The sequence below is a fragment of the Pleurodeles waltl genome, chromosome 5 (assembly GCF_031143425.1).
Source record: "Pleurodeles waltl isolate 20211129_DDA chromosome 5, aPleWal1.hap1.20221129, whole genome shotgun sequence".
Lineage (NCBI taxonomy): Eukaryota > Metazoa > Chordata > Amphibia > Caudata > Salamandridae > Pleurodeles > Pleurodeles waltl.
This window is the reverse complement of record NC_090444.1, coordinates 1,502,044,322-1,502,059,670: the sequence shown is the minus strand read 5'-3', so window position 1 is coordinate 1,502,059,670 and position 15,349 is coordinate 1,502,044,322. Positions and strand designations below refer to the sequence as shown.

The following is a 15,349-nucleotide window of genomic DNA, read 5'->3' as shown; positions in this document are numbered from 1 at the left end:
GAAAGGTGGCCTTTACTTTTGACCATATTGTGGTTTACACCTAACAGTGTATTTCAGCTGCTTTTTTCTGTCATCCTGAGATGGATTAAGGTTTGGGAGTTGGTAGCTAACAAGGCAGTACAATTTGAACATTAAATGCCTAGGGATTTCTGTGTGACTCATTTAGGGCCTGATTTAGAACTTGGTGGCCAGGTTACTCTGTCACAACGGTGACAAATGTCCCGTCAGCCAAAATCTAAATCCCATTTGTATCCAATAGTATTTAGATTTTGGCGGATAGGACATGTGATGGTGTAACCCGTCCACCAAGTTGTAAATCAGGCCCGTAGTCTTGTGCTCCTAGACCCTTTCAGGAGAGAGTACTTGAGCACAGTTTTGAAGGAGGGTTGTGAGGTAGAGCACGCCAGTGAAGTGGTGCCAGAAGTGTTCATGAACAAAACCAGAAGTTAATATATGAGACATGGAGGGAATGTGAGGAAGGGATGTAACTGTAATTTGTTTGGGTGAGATAGTCAGCAATACCATAGACTGAAAGAGAAGGGTCAGGAATCTTAAGTAAGTGGATGGATAATCTGGTAGCCACCACAAAGACTTGGACTGCAGTATCTGACCCCCAGACTGCCAAGACTGAGGTTCCAGCAGATACAGCTGAGGCGTTCACTGCTGCAACAGAGGTTTTTGTTTATGTGATACACATCATAGCTAAGCAGACTGGGATTCTAGCTGTGAGTAGTTTGATCCTAGGTTATTTTGAGAGTTGTGATTCAGGCTCCAATGCTATATTCTTTTTTTGACTCTCTGCAGTATCATGGTTGTGATCTCCTATCCATATTTCTTGTTTCACACAATTGAGACTGAGACAGCATAACAGGGATCTGAATTGAATTTGAATATGATAAATTCCCGAATCAAATTAGTTATATTTTCTTGGCCTGATAGATGAATTTACGTTTCTATTAGAGCAGACTGTGCTATCAGACTTAACGAGGGTAACATGTTTTACCTGGTATTATGAGTATGGAATTCGTATCTTCCCGCGGCATATTGTTTGTGGTCAAGGTCTACAAGTTTTCATGTTTCAAGTTTCTTGTCCACTGGACAAGTAAACCCAATCCCCTGCAGCACAATATATCAGTTTACAGTACCACAACATGGATCTGTGAAAAAAGATAGTCAGACACTAAGGAAAGGGGTGTATCCTTTGTGTAAGTTGTTCAAACTTATATAGATGATTAATTAATACAAAGCCTTTACTTTCAGGTAATGCACTTTAAGGAAATACAGGAAGGCGTGAGCTTAGCTTGCATTACGGGCAGTCATTGAAGTATAAAGAAATAAAGTTGTGCACGTTTGCAAAATTTAACAATTTCGGGATATCTATAATATTCTCAGAATGCTATCTACATATATCTAAATAAATGCAGAAGCATGAAAGGAAGTTTGAGGATTATTTGCTTTAAGATAAAATGCAAGCAATAAATTGAACTTGAATAAGTTGTTGCTAAACTATTAGTAAAACATGTTTGATAAGTGCTAACATTTAGGAAAAAAGATTGATTGAGAACCAGTGTAATACTACTGTAGGTAACATGATAATAAATAGGGGGTCCTGATTCGTAAAGAAAGTCACAAATGTATACTTGCAGATATATGTCCGTGCACTGGTTCAGATTTATGACTTTCTCGAAAATTCATCAGCGTTTCTGAAATGTAGGCCTCAAAGCCATACTCCTACCAACGTTTGTGAGCTCCACTTATGCTTGAGCAAGTATATACATACATTTGCTCACGCACAAGTGTGCTGAGGATTTGCAAATTCACTTTCTTAAACCTGCTTTTTTCTCCCCATGCGAAACGTTTTACACCTGAGCTTGTCTGAAGTACATTTCCAGCCTTGTCCAGTGTAGGAAGAGATTGGAGAGGAGTTGGTGAATAACTTTAAACATGTTAATTTGTGTGTGTGCAGAGACTCGCTTGGTATTCCAACCCTGGAACTTCTGTATCCGACTTACTTCCAGCCCCCTGTATTCAGATACGTGGAAAAGAGGCAAAATTGGAGCCTTGCTAGAAACCAAACCCTGGTATCATATGAACTCTGATGTTATAGAGGCTTTTATTAGAGCACTGGTATAATGAGAATGCTGCTATAATTTGTTACCTCAATGCATGATACTTATTGGGACACGTCGAGGTTTACAGAAGTAGATTTCTGAAGCATCCAGTACCTTGGACAAGAAAATAGTTTAACATTCCAAACTCCTGTTATATGGTAGCGGACATGTTAAATCTCTGGACAGTGACTTGTAAGCAATTAAGTGACACATGGATGTCATTTAATGCCAATCTGTGAGGTATTTGTACAGTGCAGTTTCTTTTAGTGATTAGGACACTTCTGTGCTGTATCCATGTCTGTGCATTCGTCTTCTGTGCATTACTTTAATAAACCCCATTAGTGTCAAAGGAGCCATACCACATCTTGAAAAGGTGCCTTCCATAAATATTATGATTACTAATGCCAACAGTAATTACTAAGAACAGTGGGTCAGAACAAAACCGATACAGCCAGATATAGGATGTGCTCCAAAATAGGCCCCCCTTTTTGTAAATTTGTTTGAGACACCTGTGTGCTCATCATTGTGCTTTCCACACCTTGGCTTAAAGAACGTATAGTTTGAGACATTTTTTAAGTTTAGGAATTTATCTGCAGTAGGGCAGAAACTGATGGAATGATAAACAGGTTTGAAGATATGGGCTTTCTTTTGGTGTTATGACAAATAGCCATTGCCTGGAAGGCCTCAACCTCGCCCAATCCGATAAATTGGCAGTCTGAAATGGGCAACAGCAGAAGGTGATTCGTTGTCTAAAGTGCAGCATAGGTACCTCAGACATCCGGTATGTGAATGCAAAGGATGTCATGCTGAAGGCCCTCATGTCCCAAAGTCATGCAGTGCCTTTGAGGGATGCAGGACCTAATTGGTATGATTTTGAGGAACTATTGGTATCATCCATCAGGTGAGAGCAGTGTCTTTTTATCTGCTCCTCCCGCACACCAGACAAAGTTGTAAGGAATAAGGAGGTGAGGAGGAGGGTTCCATATGTTATTTGTGAAATGCAACAGCATGTTGAGTCATGAGGATGGCAATTAATGAAGCGGGAGATGAACTTTGAATAGGGAAGCTACTTGTTTGTTATTAAGGGTACCAATAGCTATGTAAAAAGGCTATAATTGATATGGTAATTACACACACTAAATGTTTTATATGTAAAACTTAATAAAAACAATGTTTTAAAATGTGAGTGAATTTTTGTGTTCAAACATAATCCACAATGAAGAGTAGGTCTTCTTGGTCCAGTCCAATGAACCATTTGATGTTCTCACGTGCACCCATACCTTATCTACGCAGTGATATTTCACTGCAGATATAAGACTAAGTAAGAGTGTCCAACCGATGTTCTTTGAGGAGCACATTGCATTTAGTTACAGGGGTAGCAAAGTTGGAATATGTTAATTATTTAAACACAGATTATCTTTGAGTGTAACTTTGTGAGACAAAAAGTGAGATCATTGGACCATATTCAGACAAAGTTTTTTTTTAAAAAGTGATTGATGGAAGGCTTAAATTAATCTCAGCCACTGGTAATTACTGGGGCAGCATCCCAGTCCATTGTTATTTTGCTCACCATGACACCTGAGTTAGGACCCAGCCATATGGACATCAGTCTTGACCCTGCTCCAGTGGAAACAATCTGGCCCAAACTGCCATGCTAGACCTCCCTGTTCTGAAACAAAAGCAACCCAGGACTGGTTTTGCACAAGTTACAGCTCATCAGCCAGGTATAGCTTGGTTCCAGTGACAGTTTGCACAGGACCCGCATCTGGGCATACCTGTCCTACTTCTGGCAGCACTCTAAAGTATGCAAAAAAGTGGACACAAAGTTTTATACCTGAAACTACCTTATCGTTAAGATTGTATCCTGGGGCAGTTGGACCCTGTAATTCATTTGAAACATGCACCCTTCTGTCAATCATGCAATTGTACGTCTGCTGTGACTTTATAACATGTGTAGAGATACCTGCTCAATGTTTCTGTGTTTTACCTTTGTAAAAAACAATAAAAACAAATATATACAAAAAAGTGATGGATGGAACGCTTGGGAGTTTGGGCTGGGGTGTTCCTCTTGGAGCAGATTCAAAACTGATTAGCATATGGCTGTATCGAGGCTGAGCTGGCACGATGGGAAAAAGAACCATGGGTTGGAATGCTACCCCGAGTGATTGCCTATGGTTAAGCGTATTGCAAGCATATTCCCATCACTGTGTTTAATGATAAAGCATTGGTATCGAAGAGTTTCAGTCCGTGTCACAGGAGTTATTGGTTAACAACAGTTCTCTTCCTCTAGGACCGGTTTTGCTTGAAGTCATTAGAGGTAAATAATGGGTTTCCCATCTTACAGATTTTTATTAGAGCCTCTTGTGCTCATTTCTTGATTTTTCTGGTGGAACCTAATTTCTACTGGCTGCGAGCAGAAGTTATCTAAATAGTTGGAATATCTCCTAATTTGCACAATGTAGTGGTTATTCACCTTCCGCTAATGTTGTAGTTTAGCCATTCCTCATATGACTGAAACAGGTTGCAGAGCCCTGTTATAGGTATATGATTGCATTTCAATAATTGTTTTTTTCACAGGAAGTTTTTCTTTGTAGAAAATCTGGTTTTGTATTTGATGTGCAGTGCATTCATTTAATTAAAAACCTGATCGTATGCACTTCAGGTAATGCTTCTACACTCTAAACTGTGGCCTGAGAAAATGATCAATCTCCCAAAAAATTAAATGTGTATATCACCAGGACATAAGGAAATAAATGAAGTAGCAATCAGCCTTTAAACCGCATGACAACCAGGGCCCCAAGAACTAGCTGAGCAGCGCAAACGCAGTGAAGAAGAGTGATGAGGTATTGCTGTATATGGGCATAGGTGACCCCTTGGGAGAGTCATTTGATGCAGACGATCAAGGATAGGATTTGGGCAAACGAGTACCAATTTGTTTAAATAGCTGTATGGGGAGATGGCGAGCAAAGAAGGCTTGAAAGCTGAGGAAAGGGAGCTAGCTAAGAGGTTAACGGTGCTTATTAACATTAATAACTGGATGACAGTGTCGATTATTTCCCAGCATATTATGTGTAAAGGCCCCAAGCAGAGTGTGGCCTTCTGGAATTACATGGATGTCATTAGGACAGATAGCATCATTTTTGGTAGATTGGCATGGTTAAGATATGACAAGCAGTTATGGACACAGAAGAGCACTATGCCAGCAAAATCATGGGGGGGGTATTGACCTGGAGCTTTGTCTGCTGTTCATGACACCTATGGGTCCTGCGCAAGTGGCAAACACTAGTGGGCTGCCTGCTCCTTACTGACCCTTTCTGAGTCATTTGACAGAGTAGGGTGGCAGGGATGGGCAAGCAACTCCCGACCCCTCCCATGCGGGCCTGCTGGAATTTTAACCAGGGAGCCTGTTATAGGTAGCACATCAAGTTATGCCATAACTGCTCCAGATGCGGCGGCAGGCACTCCCTGGCGCAGTGTACAGCAGGGGACAAATATCTGGGAGAGTTCAGGATGATACATCATCTGTCGTGGCCTAAGGGGGGATTTATTAATTATTTCCTTGGCCAAGCAGAGCATTCAGTGTCAAATGCCAATGTAGACACAGCCATTCAGTTAGTGGCATTTCACCTTCTGCCAGTGTAACCAGATGATTTTCACTTGTTGAGAATATTTGCATGGCGTACTTTGTTGACAGTGCATGCCTTTGGGATGCTCAGTTGCATCCACAGTGTATGAAACATTTACACCTTTCTGGAATGGGTGGTTCACAAAGTAGCAGCATCATTGAAGGCTCCTCATTACTTGTATGATTTCTTGCTTGTAGTGAGAGTGTGAAAGATTGATGAAGACATTGGCAGCGGTCATGGACTGTTTTGGCATGTCACTCACTGACGAAAAGACAGCAGGATCAGCAGCTACTCCTTTTTTTCTTCAAACTTTTATTTAATTTCCTATAAAGCACAATTTTCACATGGACAGTGGTACATATAGAGAAGACCATAAATACTCTTCAGCACTGCTAAAACTACACACAGGTTCTGCCACAAACTGGTCTCCTGGATTCATAAAGCGTTTCCCAGTGATGTAACACCATCAGTTCTAAGTAGGAATACACAATCATCAGTGCCCCAACTGTCACCTCTTTCCCCACCTCCCCCCAAACTTACCCCAACAAGAAAACATGAGTGCAATAATTAAAACCATACACTTCGTGTGTTAAGTGGAGCGATTAATAATGAGGGCAGGAGGCAGGGTTCTCAGAGTAGGATTCTAAAGCTAACATGAACTTCCTCCAGCCACAAATCTGGAAGAGGTGGGGTGCTCTGTGTGTGTTTGTGTGTGTGTGTGTGTGTGTGTACCTGCCAAATATATTCAAAGCCTGCCATAGTCGTGCTTGCCGCTGGGTCATTAATGGTGCCAAGGCCTTTCTCCAGGAGGCTGCAGAGGCCATCTTTGCTGCCCCAAAGCATAGCCACAAATTTGGCCCTACGTTTGGTGTTTAAGTGTGTCCTCACCCAGTCCCAATAAGACAAAGCCTGGCATATCCGGAAGTGAATATCCCAAAATATCTGAGTTGGGCAAGAATTTCAGACCAAAAAAGCTGTCTAGCTGGGAAATCACATCCCTAATGCTGAAAGTCTTCCAAGTAATCCACATCCCATCCAGCAGAGGTCGTCAGGTGTGTTTAGATACATATTTTTTTTTTTTTTTTTTTAAAGTTTGGCAGGTTATAGGTGCCAGTCAAAAAGGACTTTATAGTGTGCCTCCCTCATCCCCATAGAATGGTTGAACCATGGGATATCCCTCTACAGCTTCTGCCATTCCTCTGCTGTGATCCTTACTCCTAGTATACATTCCCAAAAAGCTAAGTGGCAAGGTCTGATCATGGGGGTGGCATTTATCAGTAGTGAGTATAGAAAGGAAATGCAACCCCTGAAGCCAGCTGCCTCTTTTTCAAATTTCTGTATGGGGAAGAGTTCTCTAGTGACAGCGGATTTTGTAACGCCAGGATACAATTATGGTAATGATGCGCTTTATAAATGTATTAAATAAATCTCGGCTCAGGGTGAAGCACACAATGATTCATTTATGTGTAATGATATCTCTCTGATTTCTCAAAGCAAAATCACATTGGCAGTTTTTGAAGGTTTGGATATCCTTTCCATGTAATAGTTCAGATACAGTAAGGCTACCTTCTTTCCTCCAGATGTCGAAGAGCCCAGGTGTAAGGGCCAGTGGAACTGCAGGGTTGAAATTTATAGATGTAAGGGATCCTTTCACTGTGTCCCACAGCTTGAGTGGTCCCAGTTGGTGTCCTAAGGTAAGCATTAAGGGGACAGTTTGATTGTGACGTCCAAAGAATATCCCATATGTATTGGCCCACTACTGCTCTGTCCATATGGAGCCAGTGCTTATCCGATTTTCATAGGGACCAGTCAGATATCACTAGCAATCATGCTGCTCTAAGGTATAGGTGTAAACCAGGCAGGGCTAAACTGCCAGCATCTTTCAGTAATCTTAGGGAAGTGGGGCCTACGGCCTTGCCAGATAAAGAGGATCACTAGGGATCGAAGGGCAGGGGAAAAGGTCACGTGTAACCCATTGGGGAGTCCCTGGAAAAGGTACAGCAGCCTTGGCAGGACAGTTATTTTGATCATGTTAATGCGACCAAGCCAGGTTAAGTACATGGGAGCGCACCTTTTCAAATCAACCTTAAGTTGTGGGAGGAGCTGAGGATAATTTGCCTTGAAGAGATCAGCCACCCTAGGGGTAATCTTAATACCCAAGTATGTAAGATATTCTTTAGCCCAGTAAAAAGGGGTGGAGTTAACCTGCAGACCGCTGAAATGGAGGCCATAGTTAAGCAGAAAGACTTGTGTATAGTAATTCAAAATCCCCCTACTGCATCATACGTTTGTAGTTCATGTTGCAGGGCTTCTAAAAACTTCCATGGGGACGTGAGGGAAAGTAGGACATCTGCAAACATCGATATTTTGTGCTGTACAGACCCGAATGCGTGGCCTTTGATTTCAGTGGCGTGCACCCTGACTGCTAAGGGTTCAATACTGAGGGCAAACATTAGGGGAGACATCGGACACCCCTGTTGTGTGCCTCACCCTAGACTGAATTAGTCAGAGTCTACCCCATTTACCAGTATTCTTGATCCTGGGTTGGCATAGACAGCCTGGACTAAATCTATGAATTGTTCCCCAAAGCCAAAACTGCTAAGTGTGTGGAAGAGGAATGGCCTATCCACCTGGTCGAAAGCATTTTCGGTATTGAGTGCCAGGAGCACTGCCGGGATGTGCTTTTTAGTACCTTTTTTGACCAGGTGCACCATCCTCCGTAAATTGTGTGTTTGCTGCCCTTTAATTAAGCCGGACTGATCTAGATGGATCAGGTCTGGCATAATGTCTTCCAATCTAGTGGCTAGTATTTTAGTGTAGAGTTTGGCATCTAGGATCAGTAAAGCAGTAAGCCAATAAGACATGCATAGTTGAGGATCTTTAGCGAGTTTCAGAACGATTGAGATCAGTGCCTCGCTCATCGTACGCATCACGTTACGGACATCCGCTATATAATTAAAGAAGGCAGTCAGATGAGGTACTAAATCTGAGCTAATTTACGGCTGCCTGAACTTCATCTTCCTTGATGGGGCCTCCCAGGATATCATTTTGGTCAGGCATTACTTGAGGAAGATCTACTCCAGGGATATAAGTCCGCTATGACTCATGCTCCACTGGTTCAGCTTTTGCAAGAATGTTTTTAAAAATCCTGAGAAGCCTGTGCTTTACCTTCCTCTGAAGTGGCTGTCTATTATGTCTCCACTTTAATTGGACCACTGTATTCTTTCTCATGTTTATCCCTGAGTTGCTGTGGTAAGTGGGACCCCACTTTGTTCCCCTCTTCTTAGGCTGTATGTTTAAGGCTCAGCAAAGTTAATTCTGCTTGGTTTGCCTATATTACCTGAAGCTTCCCCGTAAAGCTGTGAACTTACTTTGCAGAAGCCGGGTTGGAGCCTCTTTAATGTGCCCTTTCTGCCACTAAGAGTTCGGCTGCCAGTGCTAATCTGTCTGGCGTTTTTTGTTTAATCAAGGTGAACATCAGAGATGCACTTCCCCTTGAGAATGGCCTTGAAAGCGTCCCACTTGTTTGAAAACTCTTTAATAGCTTTCCGGAGTTCAGTGCGAAAGAGGCAATCTCTAGCTAGAGACTCTGGAAGGAGCCACTGGTGGAGCTTGGGTGGGTGGGGCCTCTCATTCCAATATGAGTTCCACCAGAACGTGGTCAAAAATAGTGATACAGTGGAATTGGGTCTCCACAATTGAATGTTTGAAAGATTGACTAATAAAGGTGTAGTCAACGTGAGAGAATCTGAGATGGGAGTGTGGAAAACAAAATGTGTAATCACATGTGGTGGGGTGAGTGGATCTCCAGGCATCTGTCAACTAGATTTAAGCTAGTTTGGCTGAAGAGGGGTGATTCCCCAAAACTGGTCCCAGGATGTCTGTTTCTGGTCCAGGGAGGACCTGGCCTGGCAGTTCAGGCTGGACTGTTCCCATGGGGAGCAGGGTCAAGACTGATTTGCATATGGCTGGGTCCAAACTGGGGTGGCATGGCGAGCATAAGAACGATGAATCTAATCCAGATCTGTGACTGTGGGTGAGTATTTGAAAAGTTTCAGCACTTCGTCCATCATTTTTTTTTGTGTTGCTCCACCTGCAGGGATTGCCTGTTTCAGGGCTTTAGGAAAGCTCCCAGCCTGAGATGTATGGAGGTGGGAGCTATCCAATGCTGGATCCCAGGTAACATTAAAGTCTCTCCAGGATAAATTTTCCTTTCGCAAATCAACCTAAAAGGGATATAAGCGAATGTACAAAGGTGCTCTGATTGGTATTTAGGGCATATATTACAGCTGTCGTACATAGCCTAGTAGCAGTTGTACCCTTGACCAAAATTATCCTCCCCTCATTATCAGCCTTACAGCTCAGGTTTTGGAACTTCAAAGAGGAATTAAATAATAGTGCTACCCCACTGTGCTTGGTAAGGGCGAAAGATATGTACATCAAGGGATAGGGCCTATGGTGCAGCCTCTGATCTTCACTGTGCTTAGGATGTGTTTCCTGTTGTCGTGTTGGCTCTCATTATAACAATGGGACTGTTGAATTTGGGCGGCAGCACCACCGGGTTGTAGGGAACTGAGTCCAATTCCACACCGTTTGTCAGCTGTCCGCCTAACCCTTCCAGCTAGCAGTAACTCACCAGTACCCAAGTACCCAAGGTGATATGTGGCAGCCGTGTGTATGACATTCTGATTTCTCATGGAAATCGTGGTGGAACATATTTTACCCTTTTCTCCCAGTTACGTTCCTCTCACCCATGCAAAGGCAAACAGAAGCAGGAATTGGTTCAATGGATTTTATTGAATCAACGGCATTCTAGATAAAAAGACATGTACTGCAATAATCAGAATAATGAACAATAGTAATAGCAGTGAATGACAAAGAAAGTGAAACATAAGAAAAGTCCCACAGTGCTAAGTATCAGAATTCCTACCTACACCACTAAGGTTCTATACTAGAGCACAGCAGTGTTGGCCTTATTCTGCCCTTCAGGACCCTTGGGAAGACACCATCCCCCATACCTGAATGTGGTAGTGAAGAGGGCTTTTGGTCTACCGATTCTCAGCAGACAGCTGCAATGAAGTGAACAGCATGCAGTGGCTTCTTCTGGCTGGAATTTCCCGCTGACATTTAGGGGACTGAGAGGTGTTTTTATAATAAAATATCTGATATTCTGAGAATACTGCCCTAATGTAAGAACACGTATGTTTCCATGAAACAACAGGGAATGTGATGTTCTGCTTTGTACCAACAACACTATCCTGTACAGCCTTGAGCAAGCACAGAGTGAAGATGTTGTTCTGAGAAATGAAAACAATTTCTAAGCAGAGCGAACAGCAGATAAAAGAATAACAATCTCGCCACAGAATGAGACTTCTGCTAAAATAATTAAAAAATGTGTTTTATAGGCTAAAGGGCACAAGCTGCAGGCCAATGGCTAAAATAACCTGCCCATACCCTCACAATACTGTAATGCCACTATATCATGGTTCGGGTCAAGGATATATTTCCATAGTTTTGTGTTTCGCTTCAGAATTCAGACCCTTAATGTTCCATGTCAGTGTAGTCAGAACTATAGCATTCTTGATGTCCCTGTTCGTTAATGAGCCCCATGCTGAGCATAGTGCGGAATTTGGTCCCAACCTCGATTTGGTGGCCTTTGGTGTGTAAAAGTGTCTCCCCATCATTTTGTAAACCCAGTCGTTGATGCATCAGATCAGGCGTTAAGGTCATAACCTGCTTGTGCATTCTACCTTATATTTCACAAGTTCAGGGCAAGCTGGTGCGAAATGGTGTGGGGGACCAAGTGAGTCAACCAGAGGAGCTCCTACCATCTTCCAGCTTAGAATTTCCTTTCAAGAAGTCTACATAGTCCCCCAAAGAAGTCTGTGTAATTACCCCAGCTGCAGGTCTGTCAGTCCACAGGGCTGCCCAGAAAAAACAGGCGCACTCGTGTGGTGGGATTAGGCCTCCTTGAAGTCATTGGAGGAAGTGTGGATCGTTGATGTAATCAATTTCTCCCCAGGTCCATCATTTCCCTGGTTTCTTCTGCTGGCGTTGTGACTGCCATTGCCTCTTGTCTGCATCACTTGCAAGGCTCTCGAAGTAAGCCGTTCAGAGTCTCGCTCTGCTCCCTGATTTGGCAGAGGCCGATTCCCCCAAGAAAGTTGCCACCCCAATCTGGTCTGTGAAGTGGTGAGTTTGTTCTGGAACTCAAAGACAAGGCCAGTGGTATCTAATGCGCTTCTTGCAGAGCTTATCTGTGGCAGGTTTGAATTGCATTTGGCATGCCAACGTAGAAGGAGCAATGTCTTCAAAGAGTGTGCAGGTGGCACCCTGCAAATAGACTGATTCCACTTTTTGAAGTTCTGGAGGGAGGAGAGAAGATCCTCCTTATTGAGTGCCATACTGTCATCTTATGTTGTAGAGGTGTAGATGCTGCTAGGTTCTGCTAGTGTAAAGTAGCTTGATACCCTGTTGGATTACCCCTTTTTTGGAGGCATAACGGCAGTCTATGGGCAAAAACTAGGGAACCTACAGGGTCAGAATGGCACAGGACACTGTTTTAGAGGCAGTGCCACTTATTGGTAATCGCGGTTCTCTCCACTGTTCCCGTAGGACTCCAGCTCAGAGGCTGTCAATATTCAAGGCTCCTCCATGCCCTGTCTCTCAATACTGCAAACTTTCCCTTCTTTGGGGTGGTCTAGGTATTTTCCGTGGTGAAGGGTCACAAAGTAGTCAGGAAAGGTGCTCCTGCAATGTCCTTCAGTGGCCAATCAGGCTTCAGGTCCTAACTCCCTGGTATAGCGCCCTGTGCAGGAGGGATGGGCCTTTCATAATACCTGTCTGCAGTGGAGTAAACTCAGGTTACCTCAAATTCTGACAGTAGCTGGCCCAGTGATAAAAGGATGATTGCACTCACCCTAGTGCTGACGAGTGTGTTTCAGTCGTCTGCTTTTTTTTGTTTTTGTATTTGGAGGTACGGTGATCAGAACCCATCATCTCGCAAGTGTAGGGGGCCGAAGGATCATCGGAGCAGCACTAAAGGGAGTGTGAACCTCTCATCTGTTCTAGTATATGGGTGCCATTTTGAGGTCCGGCATCCTCTAGCACTACGGGCCCCCAACTCTCCTCTGCCACGCCGTCCCCCACCTTCATTCTGGTCCCAGAAGGCCTACTTGCAGAGTCCTGTCACCCAGCTCGTGGTTGCAGTTCCATGATGCATTGGAAAGTGAAGCACTCCTCTGAGCTCTCCGCATGGTCCGGGCCATGTCTGGTCGCTCTGTATGTTTGCTTGGCTCTTGGGCAGGAATAGAGCTCTCGCTCTCTCTGATGCCCCTAGCTCCCTCACTTATGGGATACCATGGTTTGTCGTGATGGGCTGGTTAAAGGTGCCATTTATCTTGATTTTGGCTGTGAATGCCGTGGAGGCTTTGTGGATTACATTCATGTGGCCATGTTTGGTCACGCCGTCCCCCGCAACTACTCTTGATGTTTTAGTGGATTGATCTGGACTCTGTGGTGATGGTGTTGCAGCCTCCAGCTGACAAGTTGGAGGTGCTGAATAGTTTGATTGATAAACTACTTCAGAGAGGGAAGTGTGAGATGCACCTGACATAAAAGGTGTTAGGTCATTTGAATTTTCCATGGTGATGGCACTAGGCTGTGCTTTTTGCCCGAAGCATTGCTTTTGCGAGGCAGTAGGTTGTAAAGCCACATCACAGGATTTGTTGAGTGGAATAGTGTTGAGTTTATTCTGTTCCACTATATGCCACTCCATGTCACTACACTGTGCACCAATAAAGTAGCAGAGAGTGGAGTGTCATACAGTGGAATTGCATAGAGTTTAGTTGTGTAGAGGGTAGTGGCTTAGAATGGAGTGGAGGATGACTTGGTAGTTTGGAATCGGTTTTTGGTGGGTTATAACAGAGTGACCATGTGGCTGCACAAAGACTGAATGATTTGGAAGGTGGAGATTTGTTTTGGATGCCTCAGTAGCAGTGATTTTGAGGTGTTCTGGGATTTGCATTTGTGCAGTTAGAGCTGGCCCCAATCTTTCGAGGTCAAGAGCCAAGGTATTGCCTTTTTGGATCTTTTTCCATTACTGTTGTCATTGCATCTGTGGGGTGAAGAGTTGAACAGGAGAGTGACATTTATGTCTAACAATGCAACAGTTGTGAATGTGGTAAACAGGATGACTGATTCTGATGCTCCAGTGTTGAAAATTCTGAGAGAATTAGTCTTGCTATGCATGGAGAAGAACATCTTGTTTTGAGTTCAACACATCGAGGGTCTGGAAAACAGAGTGGCTGATGAAGTTCCTTGTTTACAGTGGGAGAGGTTCCATAGTTTGTCCCGGGTGCGATGTAGGAAGGTCTTCTTGTTTCAGAAAACGTTTGGGACATTGGGCTGTGAAAGCACATATATTAGTGGAATATTCGCTGGCATGTTCCACAAGGAAGATGTACTGACAGGACTGGAGAGGGTCCATAACATCCGGTTCTAGAACGCATGGTCACGACAGTGTGGGGTTATGGTTGAGTCGTGAGGACATGCTGGAATTCATTTTGGGTCAAATAAAGAAGGGTTTATCTGCAATTGCCATAAGTGACAAGCTGGCAATTATTGCAGGGAAGATGCGATGGGGGTATGACTCATGCGGAAGAGACCTGGTTCAGAGAGTGTTAGATGGGTGGTCCTAACTGCATGGCAAGGTGCCCTGGGTAAAGTGTTGGATTTTTATGAGTCCTGAGGGCAATAGTTGAGCAGGTAAGAGTTGTTTTCCCTTCTGCCTGGGAGGCGCAGCTCATCAGAGCTGTATTTCATTTTAATGACATTTGTTGTCTTTAGTGTTTAAGTTGTCAGGTGGGAAAGGAAGTGGAGGGATGGTGTGGCAGAAGGGTAAGAGGGGAGTAGTGTGCTTAAACCGTTCAGATGAGCCACAAGTTTATCCTTGGTTGCTGTTGCATGCCTTTTTGAAGTTAAAGGGCTGGGGATTGGGGGTGGGGTGGGAGGGGGAAGACGCCATTTTGTGGCATAAGAAAAGTTCTGCAGTAAGTTCGGGCAAGTGCTATGAGTGTTGAGAACATGCTTACAGGCTTCATGCTTGCTGGCACTGGACTGTGGCACTCTTGTTCTGGTTAGAGGCAGAAGTGGGGAGTTTCCGACTAGAAGACAGACTGAAGGGTTTCGGTGGAAGAGCAGTTGTGTGTAGAGGTATGTTCGTCAAGAAATAAACAAATGTGTTGTTTGCTTTATTGGCAGGTGCTCCTTGTGTGGAGTCTCACTGGTAAGATATATGAATATGTGGGCACTCCTTGATGAAGTTGGCCAGGGTGCAGGCCGAGAGGCAATTTGAAGGCAACTGGCTGGGCCTGGAAAAAAGAGTCTCAAGGACATTCGTTTGGCCTTGGTGGGATGCGTTTGGTCAACTGGGGCCAGCCTTGTGGAAGAACTAGGTAAAGTGGGGAAAGCCTGTTGTTTTAATCATTTATCTAGGGAAGAAGAATATGGTGCAATATGGTTCTGAAGTCCATGAAGCAGGGCTACGAAATGCTGAAGATCAGCTGGGCTTCAACAGATGTTTTCTGGACTGGGCTGTTTACTAGAAAAGTG

At 43.9% G+C, this 15,349-nt stretch overlaps 1 protein-coding gene across 1 annotated transcript in view; it reads left to right on the top strand.

Moving 5' to 3' along the window:
- LRRC1 (leucine rich repeat containing 1) overlaps window positions 1-15,349 on the top strand; it is a 361,772-nt gene that overhangs the window by 198,722 nt on the left and 147,701 nt on the right. The window lies entirely within an intron of this gene.